Source organism: Felis catus, chromosome B1 (assembly GCF_018350175.1).
Source record: "Felis catus isolate Fca126 chromosome B1, F.catus_Fca126_mat1.0, whole genome shotgun sequence".
Taxonomy (NCBI): Eukaryota; Metazoa; Chordata; class Mammalia; order Carnivora; family Felidae; genus Felis; species Felis catus.
Window position 1 is genome coordinate 26,796,984 of NC_058371.1, and position 25,954 is coordinate 26,822,937.

Below are 25,954 nucleotides of genomic sequence, written 5' to 3' on the forward strand. Positions count from 1 at the left end.
TATGGTTTGCCTCTTTCCCTCTGTTTGTAACTATTTTTCCCCTTCCCCTCCCCCATGGTCGTCTGCTAAGTTTCTCAGAATCCACATAAGAGTGAAAACATACGGTATCTGTCTTTCTCTGTCTGGCTTATTTCACTTAGCATAACACTCTCCAATTCCCTCCACGTTGCTACAAAAGGCCATATTTGATTCTTTCTCATTGCCACATAGTATTCCATTGGGTATATAAACCTCAATTTCTTTATCCATTCATCAGTTGATGGACACTTAGGCTCTTTCCATAATTTGGCTCTTGTTGAAAGTGCTGCTATAAACATTGGGGTCCAAGTGCCCCTCTGCATCAGCACTTCTGTATCCCTTGGGTGAATTCCTAGCAGTGCTCTTGCTGGGTCATAGGGTAGATCTATTTTTAATTTTTTGAGGAATTTCACACTGTTTTCCAGAGCGGCTGCACCAGTTTGCATTCCCACCAACAGTGCAAGAGGGTGCCCGTTTCTCCACAGCCTCGCCAGCATCTATAGTCTCCTGATTTGTTCATTTTAGCTTCATTTCTATTCAAGATTCCTGGGGCCATTTGCCTCAACCGCAACACCAGGAGCCCTGCACTGCCCAGCGGTATTGGCTGGTCATTTATAAAACAGCAGCGTTTTCTAGCACAGAATGAACCATCAGGAAAACAAGACTGTCTCTGAAATCAGGTCAATGTCAGGTCAGATAAGCACAGCCTGGAATTTTCAAGTATCTGCTGTAGCTGGTCCCACAATCTTGTCTCTTTGGTGCACAAGCCTGGGAACGCTGATGATTTTCTGACAGTTGCCAGAACCCGGGGCTCTGTGAAAGATAGGACATGAATGTGGAGTATTTCCCCCCGTGCTGGTGGCGAAGGAGAAGTCATTCCCTCATATGTGGTTCCTGCTGCCCGTGATTGCACTCAGAGCAATCAGCTGCCAGAGCCCAAGGGGGGCCCAGAAAGGGGCTCTAACTTAGCTCTCCTTGCTCTCCAGCACCGAGAATTTCTGAGGGCCTTCATCATCTATTCATTGAAGTTCGAATAGAACCTCATTTAAGGGATCCCACAGGGTTGCCAGGTGCACACATGGGAGAGGGTGATGACACCTGGAGTTGTACAGTGCACAACCAGGGAGGCATGTGCAATGGCCCTGGGGTCATCTCGGGAAGTCTGGTGGCTAACAAGCACATCCCTAGAGAGTGGCTTTGTGGGGCAATTTTGCCACAGTCTGGACTTACCATTCATTTCAGAGGTTTGACCACCTCATTTGTGAGAAGAATCGAGGTCCTCTTGGGGAAGGACCCACCTCAGCTATGCTCGCAGAGGCCGCTGTGATTAAAAATATCAACTACCCCGGCTACTCAGAGTGGACAACCTGAGACAGGCATAGTGGACACTCACTCGATGAGGCTCCTAGCTCTGTGGTCGACGATCCCTCTTTCTGACGGCCCTATCTTTACAGAGGAAGAGAAAACATGTCTAAGTCCCCGCCATTGCTGAGTGCCACAGGGCTGGAGGCAGTCTTGGGTGATTTTGTACGTCTTGCTTTGATTCCCTGCGTGTGAGTTTCATGGTTTAACTTATAGAGTAGAAACCTTAATTCCAAATTATTCTGGGTAAATTTGAGAGACCCGCTTTCTCCCAACCTGCAAATACGGAGATGCTACCGAAGATTCCAAGCACCTCTGCCCCCTCCCCTGCTCACTGACTCACGAACACAGCATGTCCTGTCCCCATCGCCTGCATTTAGAGGTGTTATTCCCTCCTTCCAGCCCCTGCATTCTTGTATCCATAGATCAAGGGCCACCTCCCACAGGAAGCCTTTTCTGACCACCCCACCCCCCTTACTGATCTCTCGTCTTCCGAAAACTCTATAGCACTTTGAGATAATGGAGCAAAATTTAGCCCTAAATTGGATATTGGTTAGTATTGATCTCTGTCACTTCCCATATGTTCTATTTCACCAACTAGGCTCTAAGCCGCTTAAGAGTAGAAAGTGTATTTCATATTTCTTCAGCCTCCCCACCATGTCTAGCACATGGAGAACATATGGAAGTATTAGGTGCAAAGATGCATATTAAATGGCTCTCTGCATCTCCAGATATCACCATATATTCTATGCACCTCAAATCCCCTTCCTCCAGGAGATCTTTCCCGACCACTGTGGCTGACGCTGATTTCTTCTGCCACTCCTGACTACCCATTATCGTCTGAGTCACGCGTTCTCACTCAGTTCTGCCTGATGTATCCTCTGGCTTAAGGTATGAGAGTCCCGTCTGCACGCCTGCAGTGGGGTTTGGGTGATGTTAGCTCCCGGATGAGGTGGCAGCAGTCAAGGTGTTGTATCAGGGTCTGACTCCCACAGGTCAGGCCGTAAACTTTTACTCCAGGTTGCATGTAACAATTTGTAGCATAATAAGATCTGCGAAATTCTTCCGTTAGCAGAAATTTTGCCAACGGCTCTTTTCCCAAAGACGGCCCAGAGGCCCGCCTCTGCTAAGGGAAAATAGCTCTCCGGGAGAAAATCACTCCACACCCCAAAACGCGTTGGATGTGGTTCAGCTTTTTTCTGGAGCTTGGCTTAGCATTTGGAATCCCGAGGCTGCCGTTTTCACCTTCAGGCTGACGGCCCATCTTGTTTGTGCAGAATAGTCCAGGTAATTCGTCAGAGGACAGCAACCTTCCTCCCTCTGGTCCTGAAATGATGCTAGGAGGCCCTTCGATCTGTCTGTCCTTTATCAGGTGCAGCCGTCACTGGGTTCCACAAATTAAGGCTCTATGCTCGGGGCCCCGGCCAACTTGAGACCTTTAGTACATTTAACTTCCAAAATTCTCCCTTCGGTTTCTGTCACTTATGGTATATTACTTAATTCTTATCTATACCTTTTGGGTAGTGATTGTAATGCAACTAAACAGGTGCCATAATGTACTCCTCCAAGGGGCCTGCTTTTCTGTAATGATAAAGAGATCCGCTGCGTTCTGGCTTAATCATATGAGCTTCAATTTGTGGGCTGCCTCCAGACGCAGGGAGAAGGGTATAAATATGCAGCATTGCTCATGTTCATTTTACCTTAGCTCATTCTTGCCCATTTCATTATTCGATTTCAAAAAATCAGGAGCATTTAATGGTGTCAAGGGCACAGCCGGGAAACCGCAAAGAGACTCTAATGACTTAGGAGGAAGAGGCAAGTCCAGAGGTAACAAAGGATGCTTCTAGAAGCTTCACCGTAGCTCAACATAGTGTACTACAAACCCAGAAGGAAGGACTAATGAAAGAAAGCAACGCACACTTGATTAAAGCCACAGTTTGCTGAGAGTGGAAGAAAGGGCTAACGAGGGATAAAATCCACTGTTGAGTCTAAAATGCATGTACATTTGCCTATGAAATTCAGCTGTGCCCGGAAGCACGTGCCTTGGTCTCCAGAGTCACAGGGTAGTGCTTGTTGCTTTAAGAGACAGCTGCCAGCCGGTGAGACACCATTGCCCAGGACCAGTCTTGGTGGAGTCTGGGAGAGACCCACTCAGGAAGGTCTGCGGTGGGGCCCCCATCCAGACACCAGGAGGCTCTGGGGCAGATGGTTTGTAAATCGCATTTCAAGAAACTGGAGCAGATGACTCCAGGATTTTCCAGCTGTGTATAATATACACACAATCTCTAAACATTCAATTCTTTGTATATCTTATACATTCATCCCCTCTGTGCACACAAGCAGAGAGAGACTATGTACCATCTGTCTCTCCTCTGTGTATAAGGATTCCGTGGGTGCTTCATTTATTATAGAACAACTGAATTTTATAAGTTTCCAGTAAAGCCAAATAAATACGGTGTATAGACTTGAGTATTTTCTTTCCTCGCTTGGACGAGAAGAATTTAATTTATAAAGGACAACCAGAATCACAAACACCTCTCTGCGTCTCTGAGAACTCAACGCGGAAGTGTCTCTGCACTCAACCTCAGGCACTGTTTCCAAAGGACTCGGGGACCTTGTCTTGACTGTCCTTGTCTTTCCTTTTAGCGTCGAACCTGCATTTTGACCTCCAGAGTCTGAATCCCAGTGGAGGCTTCGGGGATCTAGAAGCTGTTACTCCAGAGCCTTGCCCGGCCTTGGCCAAGTGGAAAGGACATCTTCTCCTCTGTTAACTCGACATCTTCAGGAATGGCAGGTGAGTCTGAACTCATGAATTGATGGTGAGTGCTTTGTAAAGTCTGACCAAAGGAGTGGGTACAGAAGGACCCTGGGGCCCTCTGTGTGCTCCAAACGAGGAACTGTGATCCGGGTCGCTAGGGGGTAGGATGGGGTCACTTTTGTACCACCTCTTTGCCAGTCCAATCCTGAGTTTTCTCTTTCAAAAGCCTACTCTTTTTATACACAATTTTAGAACTGGACAAGAATTTAGAGGTTTCATGAATAAAGGTTAGAAGTCCAGTCTCCTGATTCCAAATTCTGTGTTCTGTGTTCTTCATAAGCATTATCCCTACTGGTGCGGGTGGGACCTTTGGAGGCTGGCTGCATGGGACCCCCTGGGTCCCATTCTGGCAGGGGCCTACTCCTGTTCTAGCAGAGGCCTTTTCTAGCGAATCCGGCCACGCTTTGCTAACAGAAGTGATTTGAGGTTGAGTACGAGAAAAGAGCAACCCCAGACCAGGTTGTTGAGGGTTCTGAGGGGAGAACATGCCTTGACTACCCCCATGTCCTTATTTCTGAATTTTGAAGCCTTTGGTAGCTTCTCAGTAATGCCCTGCACTTTTCAGATTCCCCGTCCCCCCTTCCTTTTATTTTCCCCACAGCTTTGCAGAAGTATATTTGGCAAATAGAATTGTATATATTGGAATTGTATATATGTTCGAATGTGATGATTTTGAAATACCTCCACATTATGAAATGATCACCAACCAACATATACACTACCTCACATAGTTACTTAGTGTGTGTGTGTGTGTGTGTGTGTGTGTGTGTGTTGTGATCACTTAAGATTTTCTCTCTTAGCGAATTTAAAGTATATAACACAGTATTAGAAACTACAGTCACTGTGCCATCGATTGGGTCCTCAGCAGCTCTTCATCTTGTAACTGGAAGTTTGTAGCCTTTGACCAGCGTCTCCCCATTTCGCCCTGTTCACGCAACCACTATTCTGCGCTCTGGTTCTAGGAGTTTGACTTCGTTATCAGAGTCAAATCATTATTTATTCGATATATAACAACAATACTTATTATTATCATATATATAATAAATATATAATAGAGTTATCTGCATATTATATATTTATACCCTAAATATGTAATACAATTAATTCTATAATTAAATAATTACTATTTTTTAGATTCTACATGTAACTGATACCATGCCATCAGACATGTCTTTCTCTGTCTGGCTTACTTCTCTTAGCCCTCTAGTTTCATCCGTGTTGTCACAAATGGTAGGATCTCCTTCTTTTTTAAGGCTGAATTTTAGAACCACATTTTCTTGATCCATTCATCCATAGCTAGATACTTGCGTTGCTTCTGTACCTTTGCTAGTGTGAATTATGCTGCGACGAACCTGAGACTGTAGATCTATCTTCAGAATAGTGATTTCATTTTGTTTGGGCAAATGCCTGGAAGTGGGATTGCTGGATCACATGCAAGTTTTATTTTTAGTTTTTTGAGGAACCTCCATACTGTTTTCCATAGTAGCTGCACCAATTTACATTCCCATTTAAGTCTTTAATCCATCTGAAGTTCATTTTTGTGCATGAGGTAAATGGCATTCCAAGCCTTTGGTAGCTTATCAGAGACGCCCTGCTCTAGTTGGATTCTTCCTCGTCCTAACTCAATGTATAGATTTGTCAAATCTGCCAATTCTAAGGCTATATGTGCTCATGGACCAACATATAACAGCCCTTACCCCCTGTGAGAGGTATGCTTCTTCTTCCGGTTGGGAGCGATTGTCCCTAGAGCTCTTGCTGTATGCCATTATGATTCATTGATTTTACTTTGGTGGTGGGGATAGGAAGTAGGGGGAGAAGAGGGAGATTGAATAAAATGGGAGTAAATACATTCATCACCAATGTTCAACTTCCTTGCTTTCAGACAGGCTGATTCAGTGGTCGGAATCTAGGTGATAAGAGTGGGGAGTAGCATGAAAGAAAAGGGAAGGGCAACTCATTATCAGTGGATGAAGTTGAGAGAACCAATGAATTATTGGGTAGTAATTCTGTTCTCATAGCATTTCTGTTGCATTGTTTCATTATAAAGAAGAATCAATAAAAAGATGACACTCAAGGTTTTTAATTTAGTGAATCTCATCTAGGACCAAATACACCTGACAGTAGCCTGACTTCTTAAAATGCAAACACTGTGCTCAGATTTATTAATTTTTATGGTATGAATATTTAAATAAGCCTATCCCAATGGAATCATTCTACACAGAGCTAATGCACTTACATTTTTAATGAAATGAGTAGTCAACCATTAAAAATAAAATATTGATATGAATTGTTAGACTAATTGATTGGGGAAGAAGTTATTGTGCAAGCAATCGGAGATTTAAGAAAAATGAATAGAAATCAAATGACCCAATTATTGTCAGCCCTTGGCCTTAAGGAAGTCTATTCAATATATCTCTTTTCGTTATGAACAATCGCTTTTTAAAATGTCTAAAGAAAATTATCACTGTAAATCAAGCCTCAGGTAGGAAATGAGTCAAAAAGTAATATGATCTTCACAGCAGTACTTAACTGCTTAGGTCCTGCTATAAAATATGGGGGTGGGGAATTGAAGTAATTTTCTGTTATTCAGGCCCCAGACCTGCTTTTTCCCGGACTCCACATAAATACAGCAACTCAAACTAAAAATAAGTCCCCCTTGGATTTGAAGACATCTGTGTGCTTATCAAGATGCGAACAAATGTAATTTTTATTTCGAAAAATTTTTCATGCTTCTTTCTTTATTTGGCGAGAGAGAGAGAGAGCATGCACACACACCTATGCAAGCAAGGAGACAGAGGGAGAGAGGGAGAGAAAGAATCCCAACAGGCTCCATGCGGTCAGCACAGAGCCTGACGCGGGGCTCGATCCCACAAACATTGATATCACAAGCTGAGCCAAGATCGAAAGTAGGAAGCTCAGCCGAGTGCTCAGCTCAGTGCCCCACATGTGTAATTTTCAAAGTCACTTTAAAGAGAGTTTAAAAATCTCCCAGAATTTTTTTAAGTAGAAGAATTATTGTTTAAAGCAAACTCTGCCGGTCTTTCTTCTAAGTATGATTTCTGTGTTGGATTGCCTTAATGTGAGGCATACTTTTCTTTCAGTCAAAGGTTTAGGCTTGACTAATGAAGACGGCTCAGTTCTCAAATTCTTTCTAGCAGCTGCATCTCTAAATGAAGAGCCCGGATTTCACCGCCACCGCACAGTTTTTTTTGCTGACCAATGAATTCCTAACTTATGTTCGGTTAGGAGTCAGTTGATAAACAGAAAAGGCAGCAGAAAGAGCTATAACCCATTCACGAAAAGACTGAGTTCAGATTTCCTGCTGAATACCTCTCCCGGGGAAGCTCGGTGAGGAACGTGAGCATCGATTTCACAAAACAGGAGGACCTTCCGTGTATCAGCGGCACGGTAGGTGCCAGAAGCTCAAAGAACAATAGCAAAAGATGGAGAAAGCGAGCTGTTGGCATTTTGTGGATGGGAACAGAGATCTTGAAGAAATGAGAAAACTAGGATATCAGAGGGAAAATAGAGTGATGCCCTGGGGGGGTGGGGGATGCAGCACAGGGGTGAGGGGATGTGGTGAGGGAAGCAAAAAAGGTGGACCGAGTGAGGAAGAAACAGTGGAGACCTTGGCGATTAGTGTCATTTAGTGCACTGCTTCTCATGAATACAACTCTCCTGCAGGTCTTGTTAAAATGCAGATTTTGCGGGAGTAGTTCTGGGCCAGGCCTCCATTTGCTTTTCTATCAAGTTTCCAGAAGATGCTGATGCTGCTGGTCCAGATCACACTTGAGTAATGAGATTAGAGGATCCCAGTTTCATCTGTTGGAACATGAAGGATGTCTGTCCTCACGAATGATTTATTTATTAAGTGCCTGCTGTGTGCCCCGCAATCTGCTAGGGACCCCGAAGCGCTGAAAAGAAGATGAGAACCCCCTTGTGCGGGAACCTAGAATCTTACAGAGGAGATAAGTCATGCAAGCGTAAAGCCACTCGAGTGAAACAGAGGAGACTGTGTTCGAAAAGCCTACCTGTGACCGGAAGGCGTCCCGAGGAGAGACACCCATCTGGGCACGGTGGTGCTTCGGCAGAAATGAGGGGTGATAAGCTTACGCTGAAATAAACACAGATCAGAAGGGTTGGAATGCAGGTGCAAAGAACCACAGAGACCCCTGTGGGGCCTTAACCCACCCCAACTCCTTAATACTAACACTTAACAGAGTGAGCATCTCTGGGGTTGAAAAGGCTAATTGCTGTGGCTACATCTGAGCTCAGCTGAAAAGGCAGGTGTCTCCAGCGCACCCAGCAAATTACCGGTCACGGTAATGGCCATGCAGTAAGTGACTGACTCATTGTCAGAGCCCTTAGTGAACCACAGAGCAGCTACCGTGGCTGTTCTAACGTGCCCTACTGTAGACATCGGGGCTCCAGAGATGAAAAACAAAAATAGATTCCCATTGTAACAGTGGAAGAAAAATATAAATAATGATCGTGGCGTGGCAGTGTGTTTAAGGCATTTGCTTCTTAATTGCTTTTGCTATTGAATGAGACAACAAAAAAAATGGAAATAACGTTTTCCTTCTAGCTGTCTTCTTAGAAGAGCAACCACGCCTTTGTGTTCAGTTTCAGACTCTGGATTTCTGAGGGCTTGCAGAAGCGAACCTTGTGCACTTTTTGGAAGATCCGACCCACCCGGGGTTAGGCTGGAGTTGCCAGAGGAGGAGGACCTCTTCTGCCCACATGTCCTGTAGCTAAATCACAGCGGTCACACCATGTAACATGGTGATATCACATGGGCGTGTTGATAACTCAGCCAAGGCCAGGAGCAATGAATATGTCTGGGCAGGGGAAGAAGCCTTCATCCAGGAAGGGCCATCATTTGGGCTAAGCCTCCAAGGATGAGGAGGAAGTTGCAGGTGGCACAGGGCTAAGGTGTTCTGGAAGAAGGCGGTGGCTTCTGCAAAGAGCCCCGGTGAAACCCCTGTGTTGCGAGGATGCTGAACTCAGGTTTAGTGCAACCTGAGGCCCTGAGGGGCAGTGGTGGGGGGTGAGAATGGAAAGGTAGACCAAAGCCAAGCTAAGAGAGATCCCGAACATCAGGCAGGAGAGTTCAGAACTCATCCTTCTCAGATGGTGGTGACTACTCAGGACGTTCCCATCTTGCTTGGATAATATATGACTGTACACGCATAAGGCCGGCAGTTGGCTTTGTGGCGCTGTTACTAACCTGCCGTGTGGTTCTCGTCAATGGGCAACTTCCCTGACCCTGTTGTCCCCCCGTTGCGCTCAGGGCGGTGCTTGTTCTGGCCCAGCAAACTCACAGTATCTCCTGTGTGTTTCCTGTGTGCCCGTCACACACATTATCTACCTAATCCTCCAACGGTCTGGGGGAAGAGGCTGTGTTATCAGCCCCTTTGCAGTCGAAGAAACAAATGCTCAAGGTATTTAAGTGGTTGACCGAAAGACACACATGGCTAATAATTAGCAAAGCTTCAATCCAAACTCCTCACCTATACTCCTGCAACACCCCACACCCCCAAGATGGCCATTTTTAATAATTATCATTTCAAAGAAAACGTCAACCTCAAAATCGTTTCAAGGTAGCTTTAGGGCATGACCTCAAGGTCCGCACAGTCCAAAGAAATATGGAGTCATCTGATGCTGGCCTACAAACACCTTATAAATCACTTGGCTCACTCTTCTCTCGTTACACAGGAGGAGCCTGGACCGCAGCCAGGCTGGGGAGAACACCCAAAGTCACAGAGCTTGTCCTAGTGAGAGTTGGCCCTATGATGTTTTAAGGTGGCTCAAGTACAGGGTTTTGAATCGGGGCTCTGATAAATATAGTTTAGGATTTTTTGCCCTCATTTTCTATTCCTTACACTCGAGAGCCCTGGTCTTGCTTTCTTTATAATCCCCCATTTCACAATGGCATTGAGAATAAGTACCCTGAGGCCTTGGAGACACCTGGGGTCAGACAGGCATTCTCGAAGCTGATTGACAGCTGCTGACAAAGATCTGGGTTCTGATGTTTTCTGGGAGGAGACGTAGGCCTGTGTTGCTTCAAGAAAAATGTTAGAGATTTTCTCCTGATGAAAATGGATGTGATAGTCCTTAAGAGAAAAAATGGTGATATTAAGTCTTAAAATGTGCCGGAAAAATGAAGACCTAAACAGCCTCAAGACTCTTAAAAACTATTTATACTTTTTAATTTAGCAACTTGTTTCTAGGAATGCATTTTAAGGAAATAATCGGAAATTTCCAGAGATACGTGAACATGGATGTTCATCTTACCATTACTTATAAAAATAAAAAATAAAAATAATAATAAAGCTACAAATGACTTAGCTGGTCAACTTCAGGGCAGTGCCCAAAACATAGAACTTTATGAAGCCATTAAAGTATTAGTTAGATATGGCTTCAATGGCATGAGGAAATGCCTATTATGCAGTCTTAAGTGGGAAAAAAGGTTGAAATAATACAGGTAGCATGATCTTAACGATGTAAAAAAACTACATAGAAAGTGGAAAATACACCAAAATGCTAAGGTTTCTCTATAGGAGGGGTAGAATGATGAGATTAAAAGTGATTTTACCCTTTTCCCTAAATTGATCATAGTTTTCCAAGTTTTAAATGAGAATGAGTTCGTTTTGTAATTAAGAAGCAATCTTTCTAAAAAGAATCAGAGAAAGTCTTGTATAAATAGCAAATATGATCTCTCATGAGGCACCTTTCTTATCTCCCATTTGAAGCTGTTCTCCTACGTGACATAAAGCTGTGTGTGTCGACTCACAATGGACAAGGTAGTTTCAGCAATACTGGAGATTGGCTGCGAAGGCCATTTCCAGAGTTGTGACTTACAAAAGGAGACCGTCTTCCAAGGTGGAAGACCTGGGGTCTGGTTCAAGTCCGGGTGCATGGATCTGAAGAAGTAACTTCCCAATAAATACCTCAGGATGGGAGAGAGGGGCCAGTGATGGGCAGGTATCTTGCCTTAAGATTGAAGTGATCCTCACTGGAGAAATAAAAGTCCTTCCCCAAACCCTAGTTTTTGCTCTAAGAAGAACCTCAGAGATGAACTAGTCAGCCCCCTCATTTCTTCCCTGGCTTTATTGAGATGTCATTGACCTACACCATTGTGTACGTTTAAAGTGTGTGACATGTTGACTTGATACATTTACATATTGCAAAATGACTACCAACCACCATGGCGTCAGCTAACACCTCCATCCCGTCAAACGCCACATGTTATAGCTGAGAAAACTGAGTCCAAGGAGATTGAATGACTCTCAAGGTCACACAATGAGTGACCAAGACTCCAAGCACCTAGTCCTGTTTGTTTCCACTGTTCAAGGCTGCCTCCCTAGCTTTGAAATAAGTGTCTGCGTGCTTTAAATAGGCATCTGCAGTTTATTATTAAAATGGAAACTGTGAGTCGCCACTGTTCCCCTACGTGATCCCAACAACAAGCCTGGGATGCCAAAGACGTCCGGTGCCAGTTGAAATCACACTCCTGCCACTCTCAGCCAATTTAGTTCTGAAATGGTTAGATTCCTGATGCCCCGAACCAGAATGGCAAAAACTCCAGAGGTTGGCAGAGTGTCCAGGATCTGTGGGGGTAATCCGCATTTCTGGAATTCGTGAAGGAGAAAGGGAGAACAGCGTCCAACAAACGTACCATTTTCAGAAACTTGGTTCTGCGCCCTGGCATAATGGGGATGTTCTTAGCCCACTTTGTGGAGATTGCTCGACTCTGTCCTGGCATGGGGAATAGACCACAAGGAGATGGCTGCCTCTGGAAATAGAACAGTGAAGAGAAGTTGGGATCTATGATGATGGCAAGGAGCCCCAGTAAGCAGAACAAACCACAGACAAAGGCAGACAATCCTATTAGGATGGAAATGTGGAATGTGGCAGAAGGGAAAATGGGCCGGGGATGGGAGCCAGCTGAAGTCGAAGCGAAATCCCCTCTGGCCGAGGACCCACCTCACTCCTTCAAGGGAAGTGGGAGCGCTTTTAGCTTTCTAAGCTTTCAGACCCAGGACTGGGGATCTCAACATCAGACTCTTGCACTTTTTGCATTGAATGCTGCCCTGCCTTTCCTTGTTCCTGCATGTGCCTACTTTATTCTAGTTCTGTTAGTGCTTGGGATCCCCAAGCAACCACGGTAATGCCTGGAAGCGATGTCTTGTTGGCGGAGACGACACCACAGATGTGTCGATGGTGACCAAGAGGATAAGCAGTCAGAGAACAGGGAAGAGTCTCTTCCACGTTTCAAGGCACAGAGTAACCCAGAGGTGATATTAGAGGTCATCAATATTTTCAACTACCACGAGGAAAATTTGCCAGTTGCCTTTATGTTCTGTCTGAGGAATGGAAAGGAACAGAGCCACTCAGGATTGCAAGAATTATACTAAAGAGTACTCGCAGTAACACTCAACAGGGATTTGTAAGAATCAATTAAAAGGAAAATATGAATTTAGTATTTGTTATATCGTATGGACTACATGCTGGATGATTTGGTGTCATGTAAGTAAAGAGAACGTTTCTGCCCTCAGGGGCTTTTGACACGAGGAAACACAGAAAGTAAACAATTATTTGCAAGTGTGATGAGTATCACATGGGGAAGTACAACATACTCTGGGATCATATAACGATGTATGCATATTTGGGGGAGGGATCCAGATTAAATGCAATACGACGCATAAAGTGCTTAGCATGGTCTCTGTCACACGGTAGTGCTCAGTAAGTTGTAGCTGTCATTTCTGTCATTACTGGTATGCTTCAAGGGACAATACCCTTTTGGACTTTTGAGCTGGGAAGGAAAGTGTATGACCTCCATGCTAGTCATTCATCTGTTCATTTACCATACTTTTTTTTAAAAGTTTAGGAGGGAGGTCCTATATTCAGTGATAGAAATACAACAATAGTTAAGAATCCTTACCCTTGGGGCGCCTGGGTGGCGCAGTCGGTTAAGCGTCCGACTTCAGCCAGGTCACGATCTCGCGGTCCGTGAGTTCGAGCCCCGCGTCAGGCTCTGGGCTGATGGCTCAGAGCCTGGAGCCTGGTTCCGATTCTGTGTCTCCCTCTCTCTCTGCCCCTCCCCCATTCATGCTCTGTCTCTCTCTGTCCCAAAAATGAATAAACGTTGAAAAAAAAAATTAAAAAAAAAAAAAAAAGAATCCTTACCCTTGAGGGGCTCAAATTCTCATAGGGAAGAAAGACATAAACAAATAATTACAGAATGGTGCAACAAGAAATATATTCTGTAGCACAAAGAACGGCACGTTCAGGTCTGTCTCTCGGGGTCCAAGAAACCTACCCTCAATAAGGGAAGGGGGTTGGGTCTGGAAGGATAAGTAGTTGTTCTCAAGGAGCCCTTGTTCTATAACCAGTTCTTTCCTGGGTATGGAAAGCTTTTATTTTTGTGTTTCTATGTCCATATTTGATCTCTCGGTTCAATCACCTGATGCATTGCCAAAAAAACACAAAAAAAAACAATGTTAGAAAGGGTTCATTGCCAGGCTATAGCTACAGAATTTTTGGCCATGAGAACAAATTTAGAACAGACACATTTCTTATAGAGAAATTTACTTCCAAAATAACCATAGAATGGACCATCTCCACAAGGACCATGACTCAGAAAAAGTGAGATTCAATCAAAGTCTCAAAGAATACTCCAATGATCTGTGTATCCAAGGTGAGAAACTTCTGCCTCCCGATCCCTGGGACAGTCATCAAGTGTTGGCAAGAGAGTGAGGCCACTTTCCAAGCTGTTGTCCCCAGGGCAGAACCCTGTCCTCTCTGCGCGCTCCCTGCCTGGGCACAGAGCCTCAGCGTCCTGTCTGAAGTGTCCCACAAGGGGATAGAGGAGAAAAGAATGAACTCAAAGAAGGTTCCAAAGTCCTTCTCAGAGAGAGGCTGTGATGGCTTTGTTCCTTTAAGCCAGTCTGTGGCTGAGAGACTGAGGCCCTCCCCACTCCGCAGCCCCTTCTCTGCCAGGAGCTTGGGCCAAGTCAGAAGCGGAGCCCAGACTCCGCCAAGTTGACTGATGGCCCAGAGAAGCACAAACCATCTGATGTCTTTATACGGGTTCCTGCGTGGACCCCTCATGTAAAAAATACCGTAACTGGGTTTGGCAGGCCCACGCCCGTGGAGAGTTCTCTGGTGGGTGACCCCGTGGGTCACGTCGCACAGCAGAAGGGAAAGTAACCTCCTGCTAACTCTAGCTGGTGCAGCAATCAACTGGAGAAGAGTCAGACTTGTCTCTTTCCCAACTCATATCCAAAACAAACAAGCAAACAAACACAACTCCCGAGAAACAGGAAGAAAGGAAATGACCTTGCTCCTAAGGAGAAGAAGGATGGTAAGGATAGCTATTCCCCAAGCATTTTACTCTCAGGTCCTCCAATCTTGACCAAATCTGTCCCAGAGCACCCCCTCCCTTCCACCCCAGCCACTATTCAGAGAGACGGCCCACTCACCAGGAAAAGGAGACTCGATGGGCATTTATTTTTTCAACTCCCAAGAACACTCAGCAGCCTGATCTAACTATGAGGTTTCAGAAACCAATAAATTTGGTATTTCACATGCCCACACTCTGACTCAGGGAAAAAAGAACCCAGAGGAATCTGTTCTAGAAAGGCTTCTCTGAAGAAGCACAAAGACTGCTCAGGGGCTACAACATCTCTATCATAAGAGGCTTCAAAAGTCAGAAGCAATTAAAGTAGAAAAGAAGGGGACCATCCTGTGGGGGAAAAATAATATACCCAGACTCCTTCTTTCAGTAAAGACCTGGACGGTGACTACAATATGGAAAGTGAGGAGCGTTCCTCTATTTGTTCCTACTTTTAGCTTAATGGTACCCAAGGAGTGCAGACTCAGAGATAAAAGTACAAGCAAACTCCCTCTGGAAATTCCATGCCGAGCCAAAAGAGCTGGAGGATTTAGGAAGGATTTTCATCAGGATATTCACAGTGGTTATCTCCATGCTGCAAGATTTTATGGATTTTCCCTTCCTTTTTATATCTTTCTTGATTGTTTGAAATTTCTCTTTATAATAAAGCCGAACTATATTATAATCAGGTACAAAATAAAATACACACGATCGTGTCTTATGCCTCTTTTCAGAGACCTCAGTAAAACTACAATGAGGGAATAAACTCAAAATGGTGGAGGTAGTTGTAGGAGGGATCCCAACACGTCTTCAGTGGAGGTGAAGAGAATAAAAGCCCATTGATGGATAATCAGATCGAAGAAGCCACATTCCGACAGATGAAACACAATAGTCGGTCAAGTTAATGGTAGAAAAGCCATTGTAATTATGTACAGGAGCCCCACAAAGATACGAGACTCCAAAAAGCCAGCAATTGAGCCTTATATACCATCCTGAGCTAAGGAAAGGGAGAGGGGGTCTGGGCGCTTCAAAAGGCAAGAAGGCAGATCACAGGAAGATGAGACAAGGAAATGTGTGGTAAAGAAACATTGCCCTGCCACACAGGGCTCCTCCAAGGGACAAATCAAAGCACGCCTGGTGGAGGGTCCAAAATATCACTACGAGTAGGGCAATAAAATAACCACAGTCACAACAACAGAGAGCAAGTACCCATCTCCGGAAAAACACCCCCTGAAGGGCCAGGCCCTGGACAGTGTGTGACCCTCCTTTCATATAGCAGTGCTCACAGGTGCAGAGCACGCAACAAGCTTTTAAAACGCATAAGGGACAGAAAACTAGCCAAAATGATGAAACGGACGAATTCTCTTCAAAAGAAATCCCAGGAAGTAGCGACAGCTCACGAACTGATCAAAACTGATTTAAGCAATGTCACTGAACAAGAATTTAGAATAACAGTTGTAAAATTAATTGCTGGGCTTGAAAAAAAGCATAGAGGACAGCAGAGAATCTATTGCTACAGAGATCAAGGGACTAAAAAATAGTCATGATGAATTTAAAAATGCTATAAATGAGGTGCAGAATAAAATGGAGGGAGCCACAGCACAGATTGAAGAGGCAGAGGAGAGAATAGGTGAATTAGAAGATAAAATTATGGAAAAAGAAGAAGTTGAGAAAAAAAGAGATGAAAAAATCCAGGAGTAGGGCACCTGGGTGGCTCAGTCCGTTAAGCGTCCGACTTCGGCTCAGGTCATGATCTCACGGTTTGTGAGTTCGAACCTCGTGTCAGGCTCTGTGCTGACAGCTCGGAGCCTGGAGCCTGCTTCCTATTCTGTGTCTCCGTCTCTCTCTGCCCTTTGCCCACTTGTGCTCTGTCTCTCTCTGTCTATCAAAAATACATAAATGTAAAAATGTGTATATAAAAAAAAAACAAAACCAGAAGCATGACGGGAGAATTAGAGAACTAAGTGATGCAATCAAACGGAACACTATCCGTATCATAGGAATTCCAGAAGAGAGAGAGAAAGTGACTGAAGGTGTACTTGAACAAATCATAGCTGAGAACTTCCCCAATCTGGGGAAGGAAACAGGCACTGAAATCCAAGAGGCACAAAGAAGCCACATTCCAGAATGGTGGTGAGGGTGGAGGGGTGGGATTGCAGAGATCACCGAAATTGTCTGTAGAAGAATTGGCCAGTTGGTGGCACCCCACATTCTCCTCCCCTGGATGGCCAGACGCCAGGCAAATATCAGAGCTCCCTTCTCTACAGATGTCGAATGTTCTTTCTGAAAATTAAGGCTTCTGAATCCCTAACTACCCCCCTGCTTTTGACATTTGATAGCTTTCTAGCCAGAATCCTTTTTCTGCTCACACCAAAGTGAAGCCTGCCCATCAACCAGCCCCACCAAATGGTCGCATGGTATTCGGACGCCGATGGATTTAATGAAGGAAATCCATTTAACTTAAACGCACAGGACATGCTGCATGATATTGGGCCCCATAGTATATTATCAGCCCAGTTCCTGCCTCAATATGTAGGGAAAGAATTGATTAAGGTATTAGTCATTTCAGTTTATATTAACATAAAGTTTATTGGTTACTAACCTTGAGAATCAGCCTACTAGAACACAGAAGACTTAAATATGGTTATAAAAAATATACCAGGATCAACCTTGACAGTGTAAAAACATATTCCAGATGTCAGAAAATGAGAAGGACACAGAGAGAAGAAAAGTAGAGCACTTACATCTTCATCCAATTTAGCTGGGAATCAAGAGGCACTTTCTATGTAAAGTGGTACAGCTATTATGGAAAACTAGTATGGAAGTTCCTCAAAAAATTAAAAATAGAACTACCGTATGACCCAGTAATCCCACTTCAGCGTATCTTTCCAAAGGAAACAAAATCACTATCTTGAAAAGGTATCTATACTCTGTGTGCATGGCAGCATTATTTATCACAGCCAAGATATGGAAATAACCTATGTGTCTTTTGGAAGATGAATGGATAAAGAAAATGTGATATATATACACATATATATGTATATATGTATGTATATGTATGTATGTATGTATATGTATGTGATATATATACATGTATATACATACATATATATACATATATATGTATATACATATTTGAATATTATTAAGTTTTTAATCTTAATATTGAATATTACTCAGCCATTAAAAAAAAGAAAGATATTCTGCCATTTGGGACAACATGGATGAAACTTGAGAGCATTCTGTTAAATAAGTCAGAGAAAGACAAATAGTACATAGTCTTACATGTAGAATCTAAAAAAAAAAAAAAAAAGACACATTCTTAGAAATATGGAGTAGAATGGTGAATGGTGGTTGCCAGAGCTTGGGGAGTCAAGGAAATGGCTAGATGTTGGTCCAAGGATACAAACTTTTAACTATAAGAGGACTGCATTCCGGGGATCTAACATATAGCATGGTGAGGATAATTAACAGTACCGTACTGTATACTTCAAACTTGCTAAAAGCGTAGATCTTGTTTTTTAAGGTTTATCTATTTTGAAAGAGCAAGGGAGATAGAGAGCCAGCAGGGGAGGGGCAGAGAGAGAGGGAGACAGACAGAGAATTCCAGGATCTCCAGGGTCAGTGCAGAGCTCAACCCGGAGCCTGAACTCAAGAACTGTGAGACCATGACCTGAGCCGAAATGTACGCTTAACCGCCTGAGCCACCCGGGTGCCCCTAAGAGAGTAGATCTTAAGTGTTCTCCACACAAAGAAAAAGTACGTGAAAAGTGAATATGACTATATTAACCAGTCTTATTGTGGTGATCATTTCATACTGTGTATGTATACCAGATCATGATGTTGTATACCTTAAATTTACAGTTGTCTATTATAGCTCAATAAAGTTGGGGAAAAAAGAGGTACTTTCTAAAGTTGATGGGATATAAAAATATATGTTTACAATATTAGTCAGAGGTACAACGGACATGAATAGTAGGATAAAAATAATCACAAAAAATTGGGGAGAGGAGAGGAAAAAGTGCATTAAATCCTCTGAATGATTAGACCATGTCTTAAATTAATAAGTCAAGAAGCGTGTGTAAATTTAAAGTCAGGCTGGTAACCACCAGAATTAAGAGCAGAAAGCATTCACTTCTGGAAACTAGGGTAGGCCCTAAGGAGCACGGGTGGCCAATTGTAGCTTCTTATTATAAGACCCTTCTTTCTTTCCTTCCTTCCTTCCTTCCTTCCTTCCTTCCTTCCTTCCTTCCTTCCTTCCTCCCTCCCTCCCTCCCTCCCTCCCTCCCTCCCTGTCTTCCTTCTTTTCCTTTTTTTCAATGTTCATAATAAACATTAGGAGGGAAATGAGACGGGAAAGAAAGAACAGAAGGAAAGATGGGTGAGGGAGGGAAGGGGAAAGAGAGAGAGAGAGAAAAGAAAATGCCAAATGCTATCAGGATGTTACCTCTCACCATATCTTACCACTGATGTTCTATTAATACAAACCAGCACAGGTATCAGATGGTATAAAATCAGTCTGATGGTTTTGGTTGATTTTTCCTTCTCCTTCTGAGAAGGATTGGACTCTCTGACAGTCAGTCACTGCTTTTAAGTTGAGGCATGAGGTGCTGCAGACCCCAAGTCCAATGAAGCCTTGTGCCCCAGACTGGCTCCCTCCCTCTCCAAGTTGGTCACTGAGGGTCAGCCTCTTCTTGACCCTGCCTCCTTCAGATTCACCCTGCGAGGACCCGGGACTCTGCCTCAGCCTTCAGCTTCTCATCTTGTTTGCCTTTACACCAGGCTCTTCATCCTGGCCTTGTCCCTCTTCATTTTGGCCTCCAATCCACTCAACCCAAGGTTGATCCATGGCCCCGGGTCCAATAAGCATAAGAGAGTAGAGTGTTCTTGTTTAGCACAGATGACCCAGGAGATGAGGGACCCAAGAAAACTCACTAGCAAGGAAGGCTGTGCACTGGCACCAAGAATCATGCAGTGTTTAGTAGATACAGTGTAGGCTTTGGGCTGCTGAGCTGGGCTGCTCACATCCTGGATCTGCTGCTAACTGTATCACCTTGGCCAGAAATTTGGCTTCTCTGAGCTTCTCTTTCTTTTTTTTTTTAATGTTTTTTTAAACGTTTATTTATTTTGAGACAGAGAGATATAGAGCATGAAGGGGGCAGGTCAGAGAGAGAGGAAGACACAGAATCTGAAACAGGCTTCAGGCTCTGAGCTGTCAGCACAGAGCCCGACACGGGGCTGGAACTCACGGACCGTGAGATCATGACCTGAGCCGAAGTCGGACGCTTAACCGACTGAGCCACCCAGGCGCCCCTGAGCTCCTCTTTCTTATCTGTAAGGTGGGGATAGTATCATCCTGGCACGCACAGCTTGACTGAGAGGAAGAAAGGACGCACGTAAAAGGACTCACACTGCTGATCTGCCATAGGTGCATAATGTTAGATCCTCTCCCACATCTAAGTCTCCTGTCTTCCTGCTTCCCTTTCTCTGCCTTATAGATGGGTGGACACAAAGTGAAAACCAACCAAACGCTCTGCAGAGATCACATCTAGGTTAGGAAACGCCAGGACGGATAGTAATTCTGTTGCTTTGCTACAAGTCTCTGTGACAGCTGGCAGCTCACTTTCCTTGGGGGGAAACGTCCCTCTTTCAAGCAGCTCACCCTGAAGGTTGAGGAGACATCTGGGGCCACAAGATCCATTAGGACTTTGGGTCATAATATTTTTAAATACTATTAGGATTGGTAAGACCCCAGAGGTAATCCGGTCACCAGTCATCATGGAGGGGGAAGTAACTTGAGATTCAGAGAAGTTGCCTAGTTTAATATCACACACCAGCTAGACTGAATTCCCACTCACTGCTCTCCTGAATGGAAAGATACTCTGAGAAATTTGTGTTTCTGTGTCAAAAGAATCTAAGTTGTGCAATAAAATGCAGTCGTAATTATGATCAGTATGGAAAAGATGAGTGATGGAAAAGCTCTAAACTAGAATAAGAGGACATTCATTTTTAGAACATTTTTTTAATGTGAATATATTAAATGAGGCTGTAATTAAATGCCACTATACGTCAAAGGAAAATGTTGCCTGGGCACCAAAAAAGAAAGAAGGATGACAGACGATAGATGCTGATAGATAGTGAGTTTATTAAACAGTATCTATTAAATGCAATAGATGTAATACATCCCAAACAGAAGCAACCAGAAAGCCCATTGCTTAGTGTTTTAAAAGCATGGCTGAAAATCTACAGCAAAATTTACATAAGAAAGTTAAATCATTTCTAGAGTTTTCTTGCATCTGATGAGTTAGTATGTTAGTATATATACATTTTTTTCATGGAGTGGATTAGGACTCGTGGGCTGGAAGACCATTTGGAGAGGATACCATTATGATAAATATAATTATCAGAAAATGGCGTATTGTGAGTTGCCAAGACAGTCTTGATAGTTTGGGTGTAGACTGGTCAATATTAGCATGGTTACAGGCTGTGATCCTGTGATCTGGTTTGTGTTGATGTCTGACTTTTTATGAAACTTAGTAAGGCAACATTTATAAGGACATAGAACTAATGCCTATTCATTACATTAATTTCCAGAAATTGCTTAGTCATAAAAGGTTAGGGCTGGAAACTGTCAGGGAGGTAATAATTAACACTAGCACTGGATATGCTTCTGTGGCCTGAACTGCTTGTAGTTCGATGAGTTGAGGAATCCTCATGAAGCATGGATACCATATTCTGCTGTATTTCGTGGAGTTTGGGTTGGATCAGTTTGGGTGGTCTTGAGTTGAGAGGGTTTTTTGAGTGGTTGACGGCAACTGACTTGTTCGTATGACCCAAGGAAAACTCTCCACACCAACCCACAAAAAAATTAGACCATTGAAAAGCTTGGAATCTTTCTCTTCAAGAATGTCCATGAGTTATGTTTCTCTACACTTCAGTTTAAAAATGTAAGTTGCAATTCACTCATTTATCAAGAAATTAACCTCTAAGAAACTCACTTTGTGGAGGAATTATCTGGCTCACTTACCTACCCTGGAATACGTTTCCCAGAAAGAAGAGCGATAGCCTGAACTTCATTCTCAAAATTGTAGATTGGAAGACTGGACTCCAAAAAGGGTATTTCAAGCTTAATGAAAATGAAGTAACTCTGTTGAGTTTGCTTTTGTCAATTAAGCTTAAGAAGATAAAGGGAGCACTGTAGACTGATATTATTGAATTGTAGGGCAAAATAGCAGTAAAAGCTAAGCATGACAATATGGAAGTACCAGAATTCTAAGAGGGCAAATATTCTATATGTGTTTGGAGAACCAAATAGAGGACTAGACATGGACATTTTGGTACGGAAGAAAAGGTGTCAGATACCCAGATTTATATTAAAGACAAAAATGATTTATAAAAAGAAAGTTTTGCTCTATTCTTAAATACCTCTTTCTCTCAATTTGCATTTTTATGAATATAAAATATGAGCAATGTTACACATATTTATGGATAACCTGCGTGCATTAAAGTTCAATCGAAAATAAAGCCTGTGTGCTAACTGTTCTCAAATCCAGTCCACTTTGCTCATTTCTGCAACCTGCCTGCTCTATAGGTATGCATCTTTCAACCCCTAGTCTGAGGGTCCCTGAACCTGAGGGAAGACTAGTTTCTGCACAACATGTGACTGACGCTGAAGTCTAAATATCTGAGTTCAGAAGCAGAAACTCGGGGCATGGCCACTGCATGGGCGAGCATCTGTGGTCTGTGCCACACGAAGCTGTGTCCGTAATGCTGAGTGCCATGGACATTCAGAGACTGTAGCTGACCACTAAAAGTCTTTAGCTCCCTCCCCCTGTGCCCGGCCTCGGAACCAGGACGGAGCATCAGCTCCTTTGGACTGAGCTAGCCCCGAGCCGCGGGAACACTTTTTGAATGAGACACGGAGGCTCTCAAGAGGCAGATACTTGACTTCCTGTTAATAGGCCAAGTCAGGGCCTAAGTGATTGATTGAAACAATAAAGGACAGATTAATTTATATTTTTATTTTTAGTACATCTCAGCAATAGAATTGGACGATCCCTAACCCTTGATTTGTGGCACACTGCCATCATTGGCCAAGGCATGGTTTCTTTTTGCGTCTGGGTGAATGCATTTATTTAATTATTCACAGTGATGAATGTATTCATTCTCCAAGTTCCATACTGAAGACTGCTAAGCAGTGAAACGAACCCAACTCAGATGAGATGTAAGAACAGGGAGTGTAGACAGGATGACCGACATTTACCGAGCATCTCCTCCTTGTCAGGCACTAGGCTGGGCCCTTTGGAAACGTTAGCTTTGTAATTTTCCCAAAGGCATCCCTGGCAAGCCGAGGCAAGCCAACAGCAGCTCAGCTCGTCCTTCCTCCCCGTGGCACTTTCCCACTACTGCAGACTGGTCAGGAATAGAATCCCTGTGAGTGACAAGAACATTTCAGGGGTGGCCGGGCGGTTTGGGAGTGGGTAGTTTTCAATTTTCACGGCCGAACTTGAAAATCTCATTAAAACAGCTTTTTGTCGCTATTTGCTGAGTTTAAATCAGCAGTGATTCAGCAAGTAAGCAGACACAGCAGGTTGCCTCTCTTGGCAGGTATAATAAGGGACCTACAAAGTACGCGCGTGAGAGAGAAAAATGTGGTTTCAGAGCGAGCATGTGAGCCCCTTTGTAAGAATTGTCTTCTGTAAATCCTAGCTGATCTTTATATGTGAACAACTCTGAGAGGGAAAGAAGGCTCCTTCTTCTCCCCCATCGTTGGCAATGTTTGCACTGGCAGCAGTATCGGATGGGTGGATTGCTAACAAGTTTGGAAATGTCTGTTAGTGTCTGATGCAACTGATGTCCTGAATAACATTATTTAAAAAAAAAAAAAATGTTCTGGACCAGAAGAAATCTCTTTTAGATTTAGAGCTGCTCTCAGTCCCCTAGGTGGTCCTTACCTAGGGTTTTAAAAGGTTTTCTTCGCATGTGGCTAGAAGAACCACGAGGAAATACTGCAGTGGCCCCATATTTATTGCATGTCTGCTAGGGACAAGGGACCGTGCGGGGTGCTGCTGAGTCAGGCAGGGGCCTCCCTCAAGCGGCTTTCAAGCTAATGATGGAAGGAGGGCAGGACCCTGCAAATTGTAATTCAAGGTGGAAAGAAAGAAGGGTCATTAGAAGTGCAAGGCAGGGACAAGAGGAAATATGAGGAAATCTCAAAGCCATATATAAAGCCATGTGTAAGGAGAGCAAGAGGTCACCCCTGCCAGGCCCCTCAGTGGTACGACCTCTCCCTGACCTTGACCTTCCTTTGCAACTTCAGCCACATCCTCAGAGCTCCGACTAAGTCAGCAGGAGCCCACTTCTGCCTGTCTTCCTCCTTTCCCCCTCTCTCCTCTCCCTCCCCAGCAGCCTGGTTCTCTGCATAGTGAGGACTAAATTACTAAATGGCCAGAATGACTAAATTATAATGACCCAACCAATTTGCTTCTTCGAGGTCTATCTCCAGGAGCGGCACTCTGTCGCTCCATGGCAGGCAGGTAGGAAGACATTTGGGGACTTGGAATTGTAAGTTCTTCGAAGAGCCCCTAAAGGCACGGAGTCCAGCCTCCTACCATGTGCACGGAAACTTCCTAAATCACCCCTGACAAGCCCTGTGTCTTGGCAGCCCCCAATCCCTCCTGCCCGCAGGTGACACAGACACCAGTCTTACGCGTGTTTTTATTTCAGGTCTCTACCCTGGTAGCATTCAAGAGGATAAGGTCTGAATCGAGGGCACAAGGCCCCTCTTCAGCCCCCGGGGCAGCGGGGGAGGGGGGCGAGAGTGTCCCAGGGTCAGGGAGCCCTTGCCCAGGCGGCAGGGAGAACAAGCCGCTACTCAGCCGGGGCCGGCTGTTTACATCGGGGACACGGGCGCTCCACACCGGCCGCCCGGACCGCGCGGGGAAGCGGCTGACAGCCGGCGGGGGGGGGGGGGGGGGGGGGGGGGGGAATAATGTGGTCATTCAAGCCCTCCAGCCGCTGGCGCCGCGCATGCGCATATGCTCTCGGCACGCCCAGCGGGGCGAGGAGGAAGCCAGAAGGCAGAAAGCACAAGCGGGAGGCCGCCCTTTGGGCTGCTCTTCGGGCAACTGCAAGGGCGGCGGTCCGGTCGGGCTCAGCTCCCAGCGGCGCCGAGACCCCGGCTGCCAGGGAACGTGAACTTTTGTTACCTGACCTGCCTAAGTCTATAATGAGGCTAGTTAAACATTTCTAGCATTTCCAAATACTCATGGTTTCCCCCCAGTGAGCTGCCTGCTAAGAAAGGGTGGACAGACCCAATACCCTCAAATCAGTTTGGATGCAGTACCACCTTTTTTTTTTTTTTTTTTTGCCCTGTGAAGATGAACTGGGTCAGTGATTCTGTGATGTCCTGATAAGAGTCCTGGATGGGGGATTAGACTTCAGGTCTATTCCCAGCCTTACGACCATGTCCGTGACCCTGGAGCAGTTATGTAACTGTTCCCGGCTTCTGTGTCCTCACCTTTAAAATGGACATCATAACAATTGTCCAACCTACTTCACAGGGTGGCTGAAAGGATGAAATGAGAAAACAGCCGTAAATCAGGTTATACACGAGAGACCAATAAGGCCTCGAGACCAGGGGTGGGCGAGGTTTCCCACCAAGCGCTGGGTAGTAGATACTTTAAGCTTTGTGTATCATGCAAGGTCTCTGTTATTTGTTCTTCTTTGTGGATTTTTTTTTTTTTACAGCCCTTTAAAAATGTAAAAATCATTTCAGCTCACAGGTTGCACAAAAACACACCCAGGGCAGGGTTTAGAGCACAGGCTATAATTTGCCAACCTCTGCTTGAGACAAAGCACAGGTGAGGGCTGGAGGTAAGGTCTGCCTTCCAGTGGTTGTGAGAAATCAAAATCGAAATACTAATAAATAAATGATATATCAATAGTCTATGAATATAAATAAATACACGTATCCATTGTATTTTCTGACTTGGGGCCTCCAGTAGTGAAATTACTTGTATCCCAGCCCTAAGGCCATCTTATTCAAGAGCCGCTAGAATATCTTGCTATTTACTGAGGTCTTCCTGGCCTAGACCACAGCATCCATGCTGACTTGCTTAGTAGTCTTAAAGCAGAGGCCAGCCTTCAGCCTCCACTTGGCCTAAGAGGTTCATTGGGCCCTCGTCCCAAGGAAACCCTGTGCAGACCATCCTCCCTCCCTAGCCAGTGCTGCCTGGGCATGTCTCCTACAGGAAAAATGGGGTGATGAGCTTTATTTGGGAGGTAACCACTACCCGTATAAGAAGCAGTTAATGTTGCTTGTGACAATTGGCACACTTTGATGACAATGCATCGTTAAG

At 44.5% G+C, this 25,954-nt stretch overlaps 1 protein-coding gene across 4 annotated transcripts in view; it reads left to right on the plus strand.

Moving 5' to 3' along the window:
* ERI1 (exoribonuclease 1) overlaps positions 1-25,954 on the plus strand; it is a 321,125-nt gene that overhangs the window by 258,734 nt on the left and 36,437 nt on the right. For all 4 annotated transcript variants that reach the window (XR_006596383.1, XR_006596384.1, XR_006596385.1 and 1 more), the window contains one exon: positions 4,027-4,174. The gene's annotated coding sequence lies outside the window, so the exon portion shown is untranslated. The remainder of the gene's footprint in view (positions 1-4,026; positions 4,175-25,954) is intronic.